Source organism: Ceratotherium simum, chromosome 7, assembly GCF_057802395.1.
Source record: "Ceratotherium simum simum isolate JZ-2026a chromosome 7, ASM5780239v1, whole genome shotgun sequence".
NCBI classification, from domain to species: domain Eukaryota; kingdom Metazoa; phylum Chordata; class Mammalia; order Perissodactyla; family Rhinocerotidae; genus Ceratotherium; species Ceratotherium simum.
Window position 1 is genome coordinate 32,281,972 of NC_141906.1, and position 22,191 is coordinate 32,304,162.

At 36.8% G+C, this 22,191-nt stretch overlaps 1 protein-coding gene and 1 pseudogene across 2 annotated transcripts in view; one reads left to right on the forward strand and one right to left on the reverse strand.

Moving 5' to 3' along the window:
• The window catches only part of LOC147916637 (small ubiquitin-related modifier 1 pseudogene), a 33,351-nt pseudogene extending 25,964 nt beyond the window's left edge, over positions 1-7,387 (reverse strand).
• UVRAG (UV radiation resistance associated) overlaps positions 1-22,191 on the forward strand; it is a 287,747-nt gene that overhangs the window by 107,257 nt on the left and 158,299 nt on the right. The window lies entirely within an intron of this gene.

Consider the following 22,191-nt stretch of genomic DNA (forward strand, 5'->3'; position numbering starts at 1 on the left):
TGACGTTAACTGTGAACACTTGATTAGAGTGGTGTCTGCCAAGTGTGTCCTCTGTGAAGTTACCCTTTTTGACTTTACAATCTGTAGGTATTTTGTGGGAAGGTGCTTATAGATTATGTAAGTATTTCGTTTCTCATCAAATTTCCACCCATTAGTTTTAAGATACATTGATGTTTCTTGGCTGAATTAATTATTAAAATGATGGCTGTCAAATGCTTCTTTTCTAATTCTATCATCTCTTCTATATTCATCGGTTGACATTCTACTGTAAGGGAAAGCTTTATTCTCTTTCACATGTATTTATTTAATCAGTATGAATTCATGGATTCCCATTTTATCCAATGAGTTATAATCTGTACTATAATTATTTATTTTGGTACTCAGATTATTCCAGGTTTGGCTCTGGGAACCTTTTTAAGCTGGCTTCTGTTTACTTATGACATACTTCCATCACTCTTTGAGTACATATACATATTCCAGGCTTATATGCCCTTTACCCCTGTGTAACATTATTCCCAGGCACAATATATTCCAGGCTTATATTCCCTTTGCGCCTGCATTAGAATTAGTCATTTCTCCAAGGAGCTTTGGCAGTTTTCTAGAAACTAAGATCTGGGTCTATGTTCTTTGCAACTGGGGTGTCACGACTCCCAGGCCCTCAGTGGAGAGAGCTAGGAAATATATGCATGTATACACACACACACACACACACTCGTACTCATCTATATTTTTATATCATCTGTCTGTCTGTCTACCTACCTACTTACCTGTGTCAAAAAGCATGAGTTCACACAGATATCTTCAGTTCCAATCCAACACCACGGATTTATTTTAGTTTTCTTTCTGTATTTGTGACTTGCTTCTCCAAAAGTGAGAACCCAGCTTCCCATTATCTTCAGTATACTTACTTATTGGATCAGTTATCTCTGTATGTAGTCAATCTCCTGTCACTACTGTTATCCCACCACCACCATGTGGACACTATCCTTACCCGACTGAGGTTCTATACCCTGCAGTGAGTCATCCTCCTCCTACCTCTATTTGGACTCTCCTGTGACCTTGCTCAGGCTCTTATACTTTGGGTCCATTTCCCATACTCCGTGGAAGTCTACCTTGTTTGGCTCCACCTAAGGCTCTTAGACTGAATTATTCAAGAAGAGAAGAAGGATGGAAGGAAAAAAGGAAGGTTCACATTTTTTGTGGCTTTTCTCTTTAAAGCCGATTATTTTTATTGTATAGTCCTATAGAAGAGGTGAGTGTAATGGATAAAGGAGCCTATTTGGATAGGGATGGTGGCTAACGTGAGGTCATAACTATAATACATCCTGCTTTATTTTGATCTGTCTTTTCATCTTAAATATTCCAAATGTTGATATATTCATTAGAAACATTAATCTGTTTTTTAAGGAACTGTACGTAGGTACTAGCAGATATTCCTGGATGACACAACTAATGATGGCTAAAGGCATGCTGTAGGCCATGTATCTCAAAATATAGGGTAAATGGTAAAACTCTCACCTCATATGTTCATAATGGACATAGTAATGCTGAAGTTTCCTGCCAGCCTGGTGACCAAGAATATTTAAAATATAGAGCAAAATATTGCATCAGTTTTGTAGAGAGATGTGAATAGTCAACATGTGTGTGCACATCTATAAACAAGGGACCAGAAAATGAGAAAGTCATTGTTTCCTATTATTAGTAATCATTTAATTAAATCTTTTAAAGGAGATCGTTGTAAACATCAGATCTAATTCATCTTTGTACTATTTTTAGCATTTAGCTCAGCACTGTTCTGCGTTTTAGGTTCTGAATAAATATTGGTTGAAAGAATGAATGGATGCTATTGTTTGAGTATGTCTAATAAGTAATTGGTGAATTTTCCACTGTAGTTTTTAGGAAAGTACCATGATATCTCTGTCTACAGGGCTAGCTGTGTTCCTGTGTAAGAATTAATGGAGATGAAAGGTCTTGAGTTCTGGTGGTAAGGATTTTTTTAAAAACAGCTTTATTAAGGTGCAATTGACATAATCAACTTTACATAGTTAAGCTGTACAATTTGATAAGTTTTGATATGCAAACATCCACAAAACTGTTATCATAATGAAGACAATGAACATAGCGAACAGCTCTAAAAGTTTCCCTGTGACCCTCGGTAATTCATCCTTCCCACTTGTTCTCTCCCCATCTCCAGGCAACCACTGATGTGCTTTTTGTCACCATAGGTTTGTTTGAATTTTCTAGAATTTTATATAATTCTAAATGACTATCAATAGAGTCATGTAGTATGTGTTCTTTATTTCTGCCTTCTATATCTCAAGGTAATTATTTTGAGATTCATCCATGTTGTTGTGTGTATGAAAAGAGTTGATTTTTTGTTGTTGTTATTAAGCCATATTCCATGTAAGGATATTCCACAATACATACACCTACCGTATGACACAGCTATTCTACTCCTAGATATTTATCCAAGAGAAATGAAAGCATATGTCCAAATAAAGATTTGTATACAAATATTCATAAGATCTTTATTTGTATTAGCCAAGAACTAGAAACAATCCAAGTGTCCATCAGCATTTGATCCCTTTGTAAGGGATCATAGAATAAATTGAGAAATATTCCCTCTTCAGTTTTTTGGAAGAGACTGTGTTAAATTGGTATTCTTCTTTACATGTTTTGTAGAATTCACAGTGAAGCCATCTGGGCCTGAAATTTCCTTTGTAAGAAGATTTTAACTAAAATTTCTCTAGATATAGGACTATTCAGGTTATCTATTTCTTCTTAAGTAAGCTTTGGTAGTTTGTGTCTTTCAAGGAATTTGTCCATTTCATCTAAGTGGTTAAATTTAATATCTGTAGACTCTGTAGTGCTGTTACTTCTTCTATTCCTGCTCTTGGTAATTTGGACCTTCTCTTTTTCTCCTTGGTTAGTCTAGCTAGAAGTTTACCAATATTATTGATCATCTCAAACAAACAGCTTTTGGTATCATTGATTTTTTTCTATTGCTTTTGTTTTCTGTTTCATCGATCTCAGCTCCAATATTTATTTCCTTTCTCCTCTTAACTTTGAGTTTAATTTGCACTTCTTATTCTAGTTTTTTACGGTGAAAGCCGAGGTCATTTATTTGAGGCTTTCCTTGTTTTCTAATATATGGTTTTAGTACTATAAATTTCTCTCTAAGTAGTATGTTAGCTGAATTTTATGCATTTTGATGTGTTTTCAATTTCGTTCATTTTAAACTACTTTCTAATTTTCCTTTTGATTTTTTTTTTACTCATGGGTTATTTAGAAATTTATTTGGTTTTCACATATTTGCTTATTTTCCAGATTTTTAAAAATTGATTTCTAATTAAATTCCATTGTGATGAGAGAAATAAACATTGCATGGCTTGAATCCTTTTAAATTTATTGAGACTTGTGTTATGGTTCAGAGTATGTTCTTTAATGTTAAACATTTTGTGTGCACTTGAATATATGTTGTTGAGTGGAGTGTTCTATAGATGTTAATTAGATCCAATTTGTTGTTCAAGTGTTCTGTATCCTTATTTTCTGTCTGTTTTTTCTATTACTTATTCAGAGAGGGGTGTTAAAATCTCTTCTTAGAATTGTGGATTTGTCTGTTTTGCCTTACAGTTCTATAACATTTTGCTTCATGCATTTTCAAGCTGTTATTAGGTGCATAAACATTTAGAATTGTTATGTCCTCTTGACAAATCGACTTCTTTATCATTATGAAATTGCCTTCTTTATTCCTCGTAATAGTCTTTGCTCTGAAGTCAACTCTATATAATATTAATATTTTCCTCACATTACTTACTGATCGGTACACAACTGAATCCTTGAGTGTGACCCTCTGCAGATCTCTGGAGTTTTCTGTGTGCGCTCTCTCTTCTCTAGTGCTGTGTGCTGAGAACTCGAGCACTTGTGGTTTTCCTGGACTCCCAGCTCTCTTCTCAACTCAGGGAGACCACCTTGCTCTGTTGACATCCCCTCCCCTGTGCCTTCGCCTGGAAACTCTCTCCCGGCAGTTAGCTGGGGCAGTCACGGGACACCTCATGTGTTTCTCACTCAGGTGTTACTGTCCTTTGTTGCCTGATGGCCAGTGTCTTGAGAACCATTGTTTCCTATGTTTTCTTAGGTTTTTTTTAGTTGTTTCAGGTGGGAGAGTAAATCTAGTCTCAGTTGCTCTGTCTTGGCCAGAAGTAGAGTAAGTTATGCTGGTCCTAAGGACTTTGATGGCCAAAGAGCATCAGAGTAAAAAATGACTTTGCACTCCACTTTAGTGGGAGATGTAGACCTTACCTTGCTACCTCTGTATCATTTTCTTTTTCTCCCTTTGTTCCCATTCACATTTGAACTGAGCCAGATTTTTGGAAAGCCTCCTATGGGCCAGGCACAGTAGAATGAGAGTTAAAAAGATTAATACGATCTGACCCTTTTCCGTAGAGATCTCAGAGCTTGGAGATGATTGGAGAGGTTATATAATATCCTCTAAATGATAGCTCTTAAATTGGTAAAACTGAGTTTGAATCAGATCGTTTAGCTTCCAGTTGAATGTCCTTTTCACTATAGCAGTACATCCTTATATAGTCCCCTGTGCATACATATACAGACATAAAAACATATATATGTACCTATATACATATATGTGCATACATACACATGCATACCCTGTAGAACTCAGGAGGCCTCATGAACATGTAGTCTAAAGACTATAAGTCTATATGAAGTCTTACCTTCTTCAGATTATTTTTTGCTTCTCAGGCACTAAAAGACTTACGAGGCATTTGCAAGTGTGTCAGACTGGTAATGAACTGGAGGTCCAATGGGGTGAAAAGGGAGGAAAAAGGAGAGTTGTGCTGGTTTATTTTTTTGGAACAGACTTCAAGAGTTGTAAGTAGTACTATGCTGGTAGAAACATGTCTTTAGAGACACTGCAGTAACGCTGATTTGTGTCCAGTTAAAACTACAACAAAACTGCCAATCTAGAAGGAATTCTGTATTAGCTCATTTTCTTCAGAGAGTAGGCCAAATGTAGAAATTTGTTAAGCCTATTCTGAAACATTGTACGAAAACCCAAAATGAACGAAGTTAATCACGTGTATTGGCAATAGGGGATTCCATGAAAACATTTAAATTTCTGGGAGCAGCTTTTTTATTTCTAATACCAGTAGTAAGACCATTTGTAGAAGTATAAATGTAGCATGCAAATGCGACAAAGGACAAGGCAGTGTGGTGTAGAGGAAGGAAAAGTGAATTGGAAGTTAGGAATCTTGGGCTTTAGTCCCAGCTTTCTGACTGGCATAGCTTTGACACTTTGGCCAAGTCACTTAAGCTAACTGGAGTTCCATTTTCATATTTAAAATGAGAGTTTTGAATTAAAAGACCTCTAAAATAACTCCTAATACTAACACCATTATGGTTCTTTGACTATAAAGGTGATCTTAATTGACAATGAGTCAATTTCCTAGTTATTTCTAGAACTAACAACATTAAAAAAATTGCTTTACTAAACCATCACATTTTATTTTTCACTTAAAAGGTCATTATCCAGCCTGATTGCCCATCTCATTCAGAAAAATTTGGCCCAGATTAATTTTGATGATTCCTAAGATATCAAGTCCTCCAGCAAAAATGGAGATTTGCCATTATTGAAGATATTCAGAGACTACACCACAAGTTTTGTGGGCATCTCCCCAAACCCAAAGTGCTTTGGACAGTGGCATTCTTCCTGGAATAAATATATAGGCTTTAGGAGGATAATAATAATTAGAATCATAGCTAATGTACTATTTTTACCCTCATTTTCTAGATGAGGCACAGAAAGGTTAGGCAACTTCCACAAGGTCTCATGGTTAATAAACAACAGAGCTGAAATTTGCACCACCACTGGCGCTACAGCCTGTGCTCTTAACCACTACACTATACTGCCTTTTATATTTATAAAATCCAAGTGTGTCAAATTGCCTATTGTATTTCCACAGAGACAATGTTAATTAATTGTGAAAATTGTGCTTTTTAAAAAAATCTTATGACTTTATTATATATTTTTACATGTTTATAGATAATTATCATTTTAATTATTCTAGATTTTGATTGAGAGGCTTTAAGAATGAATCATTATGTGTTGTAAAAAGTGGCTCAGGTGATTCTGATGCACACCCTGGCAATGAGTTATTGGTTAGTCTCTGGATTGTCTTTCAGTCTGAACTGTTTCTTACCATTCTGATAACAAAATGAGTTTGTACCAAAATGTTTTCAGCTATATCATTAAGCACATTGTTTAATTCGGCCGACATTTTTTGTAGGAAGTTTTTCTCAATGAAGGAAGCATCATTCATTGATTTACACCCAGGAATAAACTCCATAAAAATGCCTTTCTAATTTTACTTTTGTTCTCTGTGTGTACTCAAGAACATGGCTGACGCGAACTCTCTCTGTTTTGATTGTTGTTGTATATGCTTCTCCATATCTTTATTATTAATTTCCCTGGAAATTAGAACTTTTCTGGGAGTGTCTGAGAAGATCAAAAAAAAAAAAGAAAAGTCTTAAATGTGTCGTCTCTTCAATAAAGCCTCCTAAAGTTAATCATTACTGTTACCATATCTGCATCTCCCCCTCCAACCTGATATTGGTTTTCTTGGACCAAAGTTAAAATTAAGATTAATATTAAGGAAATGTCATTTTTCCACAGTTGAGTGATCTGAAAAACTCCCATTTTACACTGAAAGTCATAGTCGAGGATAATTTCACATGCTAGAACCTCAGGACCAAGTGGAAAATCATTACGAACCCTTGCATTGGTCTATTTGATGACCACAAGCCTGAAAATGCAGAATCGTAGAAAATGTGGCCTCTCTCTCTGCACCCATGTAATTTGAAAAGAAGATGAAGGAGACTAAGGCTTGATCATAAAAGATCAGAACAATGAAAGCAAATGATAATGAATAATGAGCGTTAGAATTCAAAATACAAGGCATTTTTAAGAGATGGGGTACCAGTAGCAATTCAGTTTTGAACATCGCATTGCAAAAGAACCGTTTTTAAAAATAAAAAAGACTTGAAAAGAAAAAAATAACAAGAATATCTAAGTTGTTGAATCACCCTCCCTGTTTCTTCCTGAAAAACTTCAATCACATCTTCCTGCTTCATTTCCAGTTCTTTTGGAGTGTGGTTATCCGCGATTGTCTGACCTTCAAAGAGAAACGTGAATGAATTAATTGCAACTCTGTGTATTTGATAGTATGAGTTTTTTAGTTTCTTGAGATGTGTTGTCATTTTTACCGTGAAGTGGATTTCACTGCTGTTCCTATCTGATGACTTTGAATTTAATGTATTCTCCTTCTTTCTTGTCTCTCAATTCCTTGGTGGAAACTTTTGCCTTTGGTTAGACATGGTGTTGGTGGCTTCTCCTTGGGGTCTCCACACAACAGCAACCTCATGTAGGGAGAATCTCTCTCCAAGGTTTACAGGTCCATGTCTTTTTTTCACAGCTCAACAGTTTACTTTCTGTTAAGATTTAATCAAGTGACTATAGTTAATAATACTGCATTGCATATTTGAAAGTCGCTAGGAGAGTAGATTTTAAAGTTCTCAACATGAGAAAAAAAATTTTGTAACTATGTATGGTGATGGATGTTAACTGAATTTATTGTGGTTATCATTTTGCAATATATACAAATATCGAATCATTACATTGTACACCTGAAACTAATACAACATTATATGTCAATTATAGCTCAATTAAAAAAAAACAAAACTCAAGAGGCCGGCCTGGTGGTGTAGTGGTTGAGTTCGCGTGCTCTGTGTCAGTGGCCCAGGGTTCCTGGGTTTAAATCCCAGGCATGAACCTGCACACCACTCTTCAAGCCATGCTGTGGTGACATCCCATACACAAAGTGGAGGAAGATTGGCACAGATGTTAGTTCAGGGCCAATCTTCCTCACCAAAAAAAAAAACTTAACCAAGCTTAGTAATTTCCTTTATTTTATATTTCTTTTTTTATTGATGTCATAATAGTTGATAACATTGTGAGATTCCAGTTGTACATTAGTATTTGTCAGTCACCGTATAAATGTGCCCCTTCACCCCTTGTGCCCACCCCCCAACAGTAATTTCTTTTTAAATGCTGTTCTTATGAAAGCTGACTAGTTGATGAATATTATTTAAATTACAATTTTAAAATTATTTTAAAAATCATCAAGTATATATTAAACACTTGCTAAGTGTACAACCCTTTGTTAGACACATGAGGAAGAGGATACAGCAAGAAGGCAAGAGGCTTACTGTCTATCTAGGTGAATAAGATTTAGTGCATGGAAAAGTTCGTGGCAAGACAAACATAATCAAGTACTGAACTTTGTGGTACATATGCTTATTGACTGAAATAACATATAAGATACTTAGTATCCTTATTTTTTTTTGTGTTAAAACATTTAGAAAAAAGAGAAGCCAATGTGATTTCTCTGAAGTCTTAAGGGAAGGAATAAACAAAGCTCTTTGCAAAAAAATGAAAGTAGACCATTATCTTACACCATGCACAAAAATTAACTCAAAATGGATTAAAGACTTGAATGTAAGATCAGAAACTATGAAACTTCTAGAAGAAAACACAGGCAGCGCACTCTTCCACATCGGTCTTAGCAACATATTTTCAAGCACCGTGTCTGACCGGGCAAGAGAAACAATAGAAAAAATAAACAAATGGGACTACATCAAACTAAAAAGCTTCTGCACAGCAAAGGAAACCATCAACAAAATGAAAAGACAACCTAACAATTGGAAGAAGATATTTGCAAACCATACATCTGATAAGGGGTTAATCTCCAAAATATATAAAGAACTCATGCATCTCAACAACAAAAAAACTAACAACCCAATTAAAAAATGGGCAAAAGATATGAACAGACCAACAGGCACACGAAAAGATGTTCAACATCATTAACTATCAGGGAAGTGCAAATCGAAACTACAATGAGGTATCACCTCATGCCCATCAGAATGGCTATAATTAACACAGGACACAACAAGTGTTGGAGAGGATGTTGAGAGAAGGGAACTCACGTACACTGCTGGCAGGAGTGCAAACTGGTGCACCCACTGTGGAAAACATTAAAAAATTAAGGGTAGAACTACCATACCATCCAGCTATTCCACTGCTGGGTATTATCCAAAGAACTTGAAAACATCAATGCATAAAGATACATGCACCCTTGTGTTCATTGCAGCCTTATTCACAATAGCCAAGACTTGGAAGCAACCTAAGTGCCCATCACGGGATGAATGGATAAAGAAGATGTGGTATATATGCACAACGGAATACTACTCAGCCATAAGAAATGATGAAATCCAGCCATTTGTAACAACATGGTTGGATATTGAGGGTATTATGCAAAGTGAAATAAGTCAGAGGGAGAAGGTCAAATACCATATGATCTCACTCATTAAGTAGTAGATAATAACAACAACAAACAAACACATAGAGACAGAGATTGGATTGGTGGTTACCAGAGGGGATTGGGGGAGGGAGGAGGGCGAAAGGGATAATTAGGCACGTGTGTGGTGATGGATTGCCGTTAGTATTTGGGTGGTGAACATGAGAACATGATGTAATCTATGCAGAAATAGAAGCATAATGATGTACACCTGAAATTTATACAATGTTATAAACCAGTGTTACCGCAATAAACAAAAAATTAAAAAAAAAATAATAAATTAAAAAAAAAAGAAAACTCTTGAATTAGAAAAGTTTTGAGGGTCTGTAGAGAAGTATAAGAGCATACAATAAGGATAGAGGCAGAGGTGAGTATAGTAGGAAGATTCTACTGGAGTAGAAGGAGCATCTTAAAATTGTACAGAGTTCAGGATAGAGTGAAATTCACATTGAGAAGTATTAATTTGGTGGCATAGGCTGTATGAAGCCGTGGATTATTTTTAATGAGGCCTGAGAGTGATAAGATTGAAACAGTATTTTTGGAATGAATATATGCTAATTCAAATACATTCCTCTCGTACCATCTTCCTTGCTATCAAAGATTTAAATTTATAATCTGGTTAACCAGAGTTCAAGATAGAATCTATGGCCTTGAGCCAAAGCAAAGTGCGTTTGTGGTAATGCAATTATATTTTATACTCAGTGGTACCGTGGTTTCACCAATTCAGATAGTCTGTTCAGTATATCATACAAGGTTAATGGAGAAACTCTTGAAATTAAAGGCATTCTAGATTATGCAGGCTGATCCTGCATCCAGTTGCTTTACTGAAGTCTTTTATTCTAATAGTTTTTAATTGACTCCCTTGGGTATGTTAGGTAGATAATAATATCATTTGCAAATGGTGACAGTTTTGTCTCTTATTTTCCAAGTGTCTACCTCTTGTTTTTTATGCCATATTACATTGACTAAGTCCTCCACAGTAGGTTTTTTGTTGTTACATATCAAATCATCCCCAAATTCAGTAGTTTAAAACAACAATTTATTATCCTTAGAGCCTCACAGTTCTGCGGGATGACTTGAGCTTAGCTGGGTGGCTTTCACTTGGGGCCTTTCAAGTAGTTGCAGTCAGATGGCAGCTGTGGCTGGAGGCATCTGGGCTTGGCTGGCTTGGACATATAGATGCTTCTTCACTGCCGTGTTTAGTTCCTCAGCCTGGATGGCTGGAACAGTGGAAACTGGCCAGCCGTCTTGCTGTTTTTATCCAAGCAGCTTCTTCATGTGGCCAGCTCGGGCTTCCTCACCTATGGCATTCTCAGGGTAGTCAGATTTCTTAGATGGAGGCTGGATTCCTCCAGAGTGAGTGTTCAGAGAGAGGAGGTAGAAGTTTCCAGGCCAGTTAAGGGGTATACCTAAAACTAGCATAGGGTCACTTCTGCCGTATTCTATTTGTCAAAGCAGTCACAGGGCCCACCCAGATTCAAGGGTGTCTGACCACACGCCCAATTGTGCGAGCAGTGTGGAAGGTTGCGGAGAGACTGAGGAAAGACTTGGAGATGGTGTACGAGACACAAGGGTTTTTTGGGACTTACATACAGGGAATCCAGGAGTGGCCGGCTGGATGAAGTTGTGCACCCACTACCTCGAACAGAGAGGGGGTTGCTTAAATAGGCAGGGTAGCAAAGGCTATATGCTTGCCAAGAGGATCTGACCTTGCATGACCAACATTCCAAGGACCGGTAGCTCACATGGAAGGGCTCTGTGTTCCTTCAAGATGTGATGTTCTTTGAGATAAACAGATCTGGGCTGGCCAGGCCTTGGATCGTTACAATACCAGATGGTTGACGTTCCACCCAGAAGGGGGCCAGGAGGACACATGGTTGCTATAGGGCATGTAGGCTAGTGCCCCTACAAAGGGGTAAAGAGATAGATTCCACCTCTTGGTGGGGAAATATTAAGGCCACATCGCAGAAGACCATGTAGGATAGGAGATATTTTTGTGATAATATATGAAAAATTTCAATTTGCCACAGAGGGCATCCTTGATATTCTGACATTTCACCATTGATTATGATATATGTTGGAGTTTTCCAATAGGTTCCTTTTATCAAATAAGAGAATTTCTATGCCTAGTGTAACTAAGGATTTTTCTCAGGAACAAATCTAGCTTTTCTCCTTTGTTTTCTTAACATAGTGATTACACAGAGTTAATGATGTTAAACCATCTGTATAATCCCGGGATAGATTTTGTTTGCTTATGATGTATTTTTTAATACGGCACTGGGTTAGATTTGCTAATATGTGTGTGTGTGTGTGTGTGTGAGGAAGATTAGCCCTAACCCAGCATACGATGACAGTCCTCCTCTTTTTGCTGAGGAAGATTGGCCCTGGGCTAATATCTGTGTCTATCTTCCTCTACTTTATATGGGATGCCAGCACAGCATGGCTTGACAAGTGGTGCGTCAGTTCGCGCCTGGGATCTGAACCCATGAACCCTGGGCCGCTGAAGCGGAGCGCGCGAACTTAACCACTATGCCACTGGGCCAGCGCTAAGATTTGCTAATATATATATATTTTGTGTGTGTGTGAGGAAGATCAGCCCTCAGCTAACATCCATGCCAATCCTCCTCTTTTTTGCTGAGGAAGACTGGCCCTGGGCTAACATCCGCGCCCATCTTCCTCCACTTTATATGGAACACCACCACAGCGTGGCCTGACAAGGGGTGCATTGGTGCGCGTCCGGGATCCGAACCCGGGCTGCCAGCAGGGGAGTGCGCGCACTTAACCGCTACGCCACGGAGCCGGCCCCAAGATTTGCTAATATTTTATTTAGTACTTTGCAATTCTTTATAAGTGAGGCAGGCATGTAGTTTAATTTTTGTGTGTGCTGTTCATGTCCAAATTAAAACTGGTAAGGGTTACACTAGCCTAAAATGAATTGAGAAGCTCTGTATATTTTTCGCCTGATTTGAGACAATTTATATTATTTAGTTTTAGATGGTGGATCTCATCTGTAAAACCATTAGGGCCTATAATCCATCCACCTCCAATGGTATCACCCTTTGGTTACCTTTCCAATTTCTTTGTGGTTATTGATCTATTCAGATTTTCAACGCTTTGTTGAGACAACTTGGTAATTTATAGTTTTCTAGAAAATCATTTATTTTTCCTGCATTTTTTAGTTTATTGGCGTAAAGTTGTATGTAGTATTTCTTTTAATTTTAAAAATCTTGTCCATATCGTAGTTTGTCCCCTTTGTTGTTTCTAATTCTAAAGTACTTTTGTATGTACTTCCTCAAGTATGTTTGTTGTACAGTGAATATATTTTACACTAAACTTGCATTTTAGCACATGGATGGTATTATGAAAAAACCTGGAAATGATTTAGCCTGTCCTTATGCCAAATGTGGTTCTTCTTGCCTGAAATGAGTTATTTGAGATATAAATTGGAAATTCGAAGAGTTGATTATTGTTCTATAACTGTTGCTTAGTCAGTGTTGCTTGTTAGTTTTTGAGGGCACATCTTCGATAGACCTGACACACTCATTATCACATGCTTTCACACCACCTACCATTTCTTCAATAGAACTTTCCCACCCACGATGCTACCATTTACTTTTCCTTGAAAGTATTTTAATTTGATAAATAGCAATAGTGTTCTGTCTTATTTGATGCTATTACCATGAGACTTTTCTTCTGAACTACGTTCATGGTCTAGACAGAGGAATGTAGAAGCAGGCTTTAGGGTAGACTTCCGGTCGTTTGAGAAACTATCATATTTAATAAACGCATCAACAAGTATTTGAGTGATTCCCATGTGTCCAAGACTGCTGTAGGTACTGTGGAGATGCAAAAGAGGTCTCAGGCTTTTGAAGTCCACAGTGATTTGGCTCTGATCAGCCTTCCCAGACTGCCTCTCATGACATTGCTCTCATGCACCCTTTGCTTTAGCACACCATCGACTTTCTGTTCTGAACGTGCAATGCACTCTGCTCCTTTAATAACTTTGAGAAGCTGTTCCCAGTGCCTTAAATAGCTATTCTCTTGCATACAGTTTTTGGACTCCTACCTACCCTTCCTTCAAATTGAAGCTTAAATCCCTTCCCATTTAGTAAGCCTTTCCCAAGAACAAGTTATCTCAGACTAATGTCTCCATTTTGAAAGAGTGTTAGATTTGTGGATCTAAACAATAACAAGCTATGTAATGAAAGTTTTGGGAGCAAGGTGAAGATGTATAAGCTAGAAGATGGTAAAGATAGGAAGATTTATACCTGCTTAATGACTTATTATCAACCTAGAGTGAGATTTCTAACAGCATGGCATAGGACTCTGCTTTTGATCTAGTCTGTTCAACATGTCCATTCATTCAGTTCTTTACTTGCCAAATGTTTATTGAGTACTGTCTGTTGAAAACTGTGCAATATGCTGGGGATATTATGGCAAAGAAGGGAGACACAGTTTTTCCCTTTAGGATATTACAATCTAAGCATTTGAACAAAGATATAGAAAACTTATGCAAAGCTTAAAAACTTAGAAAGCTAGTGCAATGGTAATGTGGAGGCTATGAAGATGGTGATTACTCAGTATATAGGAAGATCTCTGGGGACAGGGAAGGTAGAATATATATTCAACCCATCTTAAATTTCAAGATGAAGTTTAATTCGGATAAGGATATAGCCTTATACTTGAGTCCCCAAACCAACTGTATGAGAAGAGGAAGACGACATATGGGCACAGCCTAAGTAAAAAAAGATGAAGAACCTTTAGTCAACAGCCAAGTCAATGTTAATAATCAGTGGAATGTGACTGCCAGAAAAATTCAGGCTATGTTGAGAGACATCTAGTATTTAGAATGAGAAATGATAGACCTTCTCTGCCTTGTTCCAGGCAGACATATCTGAATTGCTATGTTCCTTTATAAAAATCACTCTTTAAGACAGATTTTGACAATCAGAAATTTGTACTGTAATAGTACGTGATTTGCAAACTTTTAAAAATGTTCTCAAGGCAGTTTTCCAGGAGTTTTTCTATACTTGATACACTTACAAGAAAACATGAGTAAATTTATCAGTCAACAAATATTTCATAGCATCTGAGAAAAACAGAATCAGAAGAAATCTTAAAATAGTCATCTGTTATTTACTGAGTGTCTACTGTGCTTTGAGGGTTTAAGAGAAGGGGTGAGATGGGCCCCTCCCTCTTCCTGAGGGAGGGAAGGGAAGTAATATGTGTTGAAGGTCTGTACCAGGTACCACGGGGAAACTCAGGAGCACAAACGCAAATAAGATACAGGTCTAGATTTTTAAGGAGTATGGAATCCCATTGTGGAGAAAGGCAGTAAACAGATGATTACAGTATGATATGAACTCTAGATAGAACCGTGTTCCCAGGGCTGTTGAGGAGGACCACAACTCAGACAAGTGGGTAGCCCTACCAAATATTAACTATTAACTATTCCTGGGCTTCTACTTGAGTTCTTCCTCTTCCAAAAGGAGTTTCTGGGTCTGTTTTGTACTGGGAAGTATGCTGGTCTTTTCACACTGCAGCCCAAGTAGTCTTCAATTTTAAACATACATTCGGTCAGGTCTCCCGATTTAATACTTACTCCTTTGTCTTGGAAATAAAACTTTTGAGCCTGATATACCAGGCCTTCATAATCTGACCTCTGCCTAGCTTTATACCTTCATCTCTTGCCGTCCCCTCCCATATGACCCTGTGTTCCATCCTTGCTAAGCTGTTTGCACTTCTTGAAAATGTTGTGCTATCTTCTTCTCTGTTTTTGTACATGCCTTTCCTTTTGTCTGGAATATCTTTCTCCTTTTTTACTTAGCTAATTCTTATTCTTCCTTTTAAAATCAGCTTAGCTTTTACTTCTTCCTAGAAGACCTTTGCTTCCACTAGACCCTTCCCCCAGAATAAATTCTTGTTTATGCTCAGCTGTTACCCTATATATACACCTCTACCATAGTATGTATCCCATTATTATAATTGTTTACATACTCATTTCTCCACAAAGTGTGAGCATTATGAATATAAGATGTATATCTCTGATCTCTATATTTCCATTACCTAACACAGGGCATGAGCTCACAGTTAGGCACTTAATAAATGTTTGTTGCATGAATGTGTAAATAAATTGTATGTTTCTGGAGAACATAGACTGTCTCCACTGTCTTTTCTCTTAACACCAGACTCAGTATTAGCAACATGAAAGGTGCTCAGTGTGAAGATAGGATGAATGAATAAATTAAAAAATGTGTTGAGGGGCCGACCCAGTGGCCTAGTGGTTAAGTTCTCGTGCTCCACTTCGGCGGCTCGGGGTTCGCGAGTTCAGATCCCGGGCACGGACCTACACACCACTAGTCAAGCCGTGCTGCGGTGGCATCCCACATACAAAATAGAGGAAGATTGGCACAGATGTTAGCTCAGGGCCAATCTTCCTCACCAAAAAAGAAAAAAAATGTTGATTATTATCAGATAAAGGATTAAGGTAAAGGTTTATAAAGTATAGATGTAATCTTGACTAATGTGATAATGTGCTCTGTAAATGAAATCATGAAGAGATGATCTTTGAGCTGGCCTTGAAAGATGGATAGTCAAGATTTGGATTGGAAAAGAGTGTTAGTTTTCTACTGATGGATAATAAATTACCATAAATTTAGTGGTTTAAAACAATACCCATGCATTATCTTGTGGTTCTTTACATCAGAAGTTTGGAGCACTGTGGTGATTCATGACTATCATGGTATCTAGATTTATTTGACTAGAATTCTAAAAAAATATTGAAAATATTTAGTGTATTTAGTGTGGAAAAAATTGTAGGTCGCAGCCTTTTTAGTCACCACAAAAATCCTTTTATTTTTGATGGAAGGTGTTATAAACATGGCTAGAAGTTACATATATGTTAAGTACCTTTAGGTATATTACCTAATGAAAGGAACTGTACGGACAATCAAACACTAGCTATTAGAGAGCCTAGAGTATCCAAAACATTTAGTGTCTATCAGAGGTGAAGAAGGATAAAGTGGTTAGGTATAGCTGCATTAGACACACTAATATTTCAAGTTATAAGTGTAGATTGTGATATTTCTAGTTGTCTCTAAGGAAATTTAATCATAGACATGTATCCAAGCCTCTGTAATTGCAGTGTAAATGAGAACTTATCTCTTTTAGCCTATGAAAAGAGAAACCTGGAGTACTGGACCGTGCTGCTGGTTGGGGCAAAGTCTTTAGTCTTTATATTTTGTTTCCCTGCTTTCACTAGGAAGGTTGTTGACATGTTGCAACGTGCATAGTGATGTAGGTGATATCAGACTATAGATATAGCTCTATAAGGCAGGCATTCTGGAGACTCTCTGGGCAGATAAGCTACAGTTAGTACTGACCAAATGATGAACAGGGTTACCTTTGGTACTCAGTAGAGAGTGGAATTGCAAAGAGCAAGAGTTGAAGCTTAGAAACCAGTTAGGAGACTATGGATAGACTATTGATTAGGGGAAAGATGATGGTGGCAGTGCACATGGAGGAAGGTGAACAGATTTGAAATGGTTTAATCAAGTCCTTGTTTCTAAATCTGTAGATACTGTCTAGGGCTTAGGTTACTTGATTTTATGACAGTACTCATTATTTCCTTTTGAGACATTCTATTCTTTTGACTGCTGTGACACCAGCTCTCCCACCTGTCCTACTTCTCTGGATATTCTGGGTCAGAATTTTTTGCAACTTTTTATTTATTTATTTTTCTAATCCCTTATATATTGATATTCCTCAGGATTCTGTTCTAGGCTCTGTTCTCTCTCATTCTCACAGTCTTCTAGAATCATCTCATTCACTTTCACAGCGTTAATAACCATCTGTGTGCTAATGATTGCCACATTTTTATCTCTAGCCAAGATGTCTCCTAAGCTCCAGATCCTTGTATTCAACTCATATTCAACACCTCCTCTTGATTGTTGCATAGGCACCTCAAACTGAACGTAGAATTTTCTTCTCAAACTGCTCGTTCTGTGTTCCCATCTCAATAAATGACAGCACCATTTTCTTGGTTCCCCAAGCCATAAACCAACTACCATTTTTTTTCCTTTTTTCTTTTACTGTATAATTTATCCACAATAAAATACAGAGAACTTAAATGTACAGTCTGGTGAGTCTTGATAAATATACACACCCACGTTGTCATCGTTCAATCAAGATGTAGAATATTTTTCTTTACGCAGAAAGTTCTCTCATGCCCCTTTGCCAGTCATTCTGAGACCCTCACTCCCACCCCTGGCTGAGTTATACACTTTTCTTATTGCTCCCTTATTTGTTAGCTTCTCCTGTTCTTGAACTTCTTATAAATGAAATCATACGCTGTACTCTTTTGGTTTCTGACTTCTTTTGTTCAACATACAATTTTTGAAATTTATCCATGTTGTATAGATCAGTAGTTTATTCCTTTTTATTGCTGAGTGATATTTCTATGAATTTACCACAGTTTGCTTGTGCATTATCTTGTTGATGTACCTTTGAGTTTTTTCCACTTTTTGGCTGTTATGAGTAAAGCTGCTAGGAACATCCTTACAAGTCTTTTGTGGTCGTATGCTTTCATTTCTCTTATTATACCTAACAATAGAGCTACCTGCTCATTTAGAGGTATATATATAATTTATTAGAAATTGCCAAACAGTTTTCCAGAGTAGTTATACAGTTTTACACTCTTGCTAGCAATGTTTGAAAGTTCCAGTTGCTTTACTCATTGCAGTCATTTGGTATTGTCAGTTGTGTAAGTTCTAGCCATTGTAGTAGGCTTGTACTAGTATATCTTTTTTTTTTTTTTTTTTGGGGGTGAAGAAGATTGGCCCTCAGCTAACATCTGTTGCCAATCTTCCTCTTTTTGCTTGAGGAAGATGGTCCCTGAGCTAACATCTGTGCCCATCTTCTTCTATTTTGTATATGGGATGCCGCCACAGCATGGCTTGATGAGTGGTTTGTAGGTCCATGCCCGGGATCTGAACCTATGAACCCCGGGCCACCAAAGCAGAGTGCATGAACTTAACCACTATGCCACTGGGCTGGCCCCATGATTTTAATTTTTAATTCTTTGGTGACTAGTGATATTGAGCACCATTTCATGTGCTTATTGGCCATTTTTATAATTTTGTGAAGTGTTTGTTCAAATATTTTTCCCATTTTTATTTATTGCGTTGTTAGTATTTTTATTGTTGATTTGTAGGAATTCTTTGTATAGTATGGATGCAAGTCCTTTGTCAGATATATATATATATTATATATATATTTTATGTTTTTATATATATATGTAAAAAACACAAATATTTTTCCCACTCTGTGCCTTGATTTTTCATTTTCTCAATAATACCTTTTGATGAGTAGAAGTTTTAAATTTTGATAAATATGATATAATAAGTTTTTATTTTATGGATAGTGCCTTTTTATATCCTGTTAGGAAATCTTTGCCTAATCCAAAGTCATAAGTATATTTGCCTACATGTTATTCTAGAAGCTTTATAGTTTTAGCTTTTATGTTTAGGTCTTTGATCTATTTCAAATTAATTTTTGTATATGATGTGAGGTAGAGATTAAGGTTCATTTTTTTCCCCATATCGAAATCCAGTTATTTCAGTGTCATTTATTGACAAAGCTTTTCTTTCTCTAATCAAAAAATAAATGGGTCATATATGAATGGGTCTATTTCTAAAGTCTGAATTCTGTTTCATCGATCTGTTTGTTTAGTCTTATGCAACTACTACTGCTTTAAAAGTGTAGTTTTACGATAAGCCATAAAATCTTGGTAGTGTAAGCCCTTCAACTTTGTTGTTCAGCATTTTCTTGACTATTCTAGGACTTTTATATTTCCATATCAATTTTAGAGTCACCTTGTCAGTTAAAAAAGAAGACTGCTAGGGTTTTGATTGAGATTGCATTAACTCTCCAGATAAATTTAGGGGAGACTTCTTAACAATACTGAGTCTTCCAGTCTGTGAAATGGATGTTTCCATTTGTTTAAGTGTTTTTTAATTTCTCTCAGTGATGTTTTATAGTTTTCAATGTACAGGTCTTTCACATCTTTCAGTAGATTTATTCCTAGTTATTTATTGATGTTACATAAAAATACCTATTGATTTTTGTATATTAATCTGGAATCTTGCAATCTTGCTAAATTTATTTATGAGTTTGATTATAGTTTTTTTTGGATTTTTCTATGTACACAGTTATGGCATCTGTGAATAGACATTTTTGCTTTTTCCTTTCCTATATTTATGAATTTTTCTTTTTATTGCCTTATTATAATGGTTTGGACCTTGAGTACAGTGTTGAATAGAGTGGTGAAAGTGGATATCTTTCCTTGTTCCTGATCTTAAGTATAACATTAGCTGTAGATTTTTTTGTATAAACCTTTTATTAGATTGAGGAAGCTCTCCTTTTTCCTTTAGTTTGTTGAGGGCTTTTTGTTTTTAATCATTAACAGGTATTGGATTTTATCAAATGCTTTTTTTTGCATCTTTTGAGATAATAATATGGTTTTTCTCCTTCATGCTGTCATGATTGATTTTCAAATGTTAAACCAACCTTGTACTCCTCAGATGTATTATCTGAGGAGTATATGGTCAAGATGTATTATCCTTTTCACACGTTGGAAGATTTTATTTGCTAACATTTTGTTAATGATTTTTGCATTTATGTTCATGTGTATTTGTCTGTAATGTTCTTTTCTTGTCATGTTTTGGCATCAGGGGTATGCTGGTCTTCATAAAAAATTGAAAAGTGTTCTCTCTTCCTTGAAAGATTTTTGTTAAGACTAGTATTTCACCAGTGAAGCCATCTGAACCTCAAGTCAAGTTTTCTATATGAAAAAGTTTTTAATTACAAATTTAGTTTCTATAACAGCTTTTATATTTTCTATTTCATTTGTTTTGAAAACTTGTGGTTTTTAAGCAATTTGTTTCCTCTGTGTTGTCTAATTTATTGGGGGGCCGGCCCCGTGGCTTGGTGGTTAAGTGAGCGCGCTCCACTGCTGGCGACCCGGGTTCGGATCCCGGGCTCGCACCGACGCGCTGCTTCTCCGGCCATGCTGAGGCCACGTCCCACATACAGCAACTAGAAGGACGTGCAGCTATGACACACAACTATCTACTGGGGCTTTGGGGGGAAAAAATAAATAAATAAAATCTTTAATTTATTGGCATATTGTTCATAATTTTCCCTTAATTCCCTTTAAATGTCTGTAGGGTCTGTAGCGATGTCTTCTCTTGCATTCTTGATGTTGGTAATTTGTTTTCAGGCATCGTTCTTTATCTTTCCCTCTCTTTCACTTTTCACATGTACACCATTCTTCCTGTTACTATTTTAATTTAAGACAGTGTCTAAACTTTTGCTACAACTGTTGCAATAACCTCACACCAGCCTTCCTATTTATAGGCTTGTTTCTCTGTGTCCCATTCACCTTATTACAGGAAGAAAGATCTTGCTAAAGTGCAAATGTAATTAAATCTTTTCCAGCTTAAAACTTTTAATGGTTTCCTAATACCTTTAGAATAAAAACCTAAGCTCCTTCATGTGAAATACAGAGCCATTAATGATAAGGTATCTATTTTTCTCAGTAGACTCCTGTCTTTCCTATATTTTCTTCTCCCTTTTTATCTCTCCCTGCAAGCCATAAGGAACTATACTTCACTGCCTTTCTAGGTGTTCTGATTTGTCATTCTTCATCTTAAAATTGAATGCAGCCTTTCAGATGTGATATGGTTAACAAAAATCATCTCCTAACTTCTCTTTACTGAGATTATTGTTAATATCTGATTGGTATGATCTTAATATTTATTAATGTTAAGGGCACAAAGGGCACTATCTGCTCACTGAGAGACAAAAGCCAATCATCAAGATGCAAGATGGTGGAAAAGAAAGGTCATTTTATTACAGCTTGCTAGTAAGAGGGAAGATGGCCGACTAATGTCTCAAAGAACCATCTTAAGGGGGCACAAAACCTTACAGCAGTTATGTAGGCTGGTGGGTTATAGGGGAGGGGGTTAGGAATGTTGACCTTCTGGTGTTACAGACTGGGAGCACCACGCCAGATCTTTCAGTTTTCATTGATGATGACTATCAGCATCTGTCTGTTCTGAGGTCATCACATTCCTAAGGAACTCAAAAGAACAAAGTTATCATCTTATCGCAGCTGGGAGGTACATGCACAAGCAGGAGTTGTAAAATCTACAGAGCAGTTAGTGCATATCCAGCTGGGTTAGTTAGTCAGAGGCTATTCAAAGTTACAGTAGGGTTTCTTTTCTGCAATATGGCTTCCCTTATGTCAACATCGTATTGAGCCGGTATCATTATTATTTATTTGATATAATACCTATTTATTTTGATATAATACCTGAGTTTTATTTCAGCTTGGGAGTGTTAGTGTTGGTATTGACCAGTCACCTAGATGACTAGATGTTGTATATTTCTTTTTTATGGTGTCATTTCCTAGTTTGCAAAATCAAGAAACATTCCTCTGAAACTGGCTAGCTGGTTTGGAGGTAAAGCAGTTGTTTCTTTTCCTGTCAGTCCTTCACCTCCTTACCCCTAGGGGAATCAGGATGTCCCATGTTTTGTTTAAAAGCCTAAACACTTCAAACTTTTATCCTCCTGTTAGGTTTGAAAGGGGGACGTTATTAGCTCTGTCTTGATGTAGCAGGGGCTCTGAAAGTCTATTTGGATAACACTGAAGATTGGAGGAAATGTGACTCTGTCTGTGTGTTTTAAGCCCCTAAGG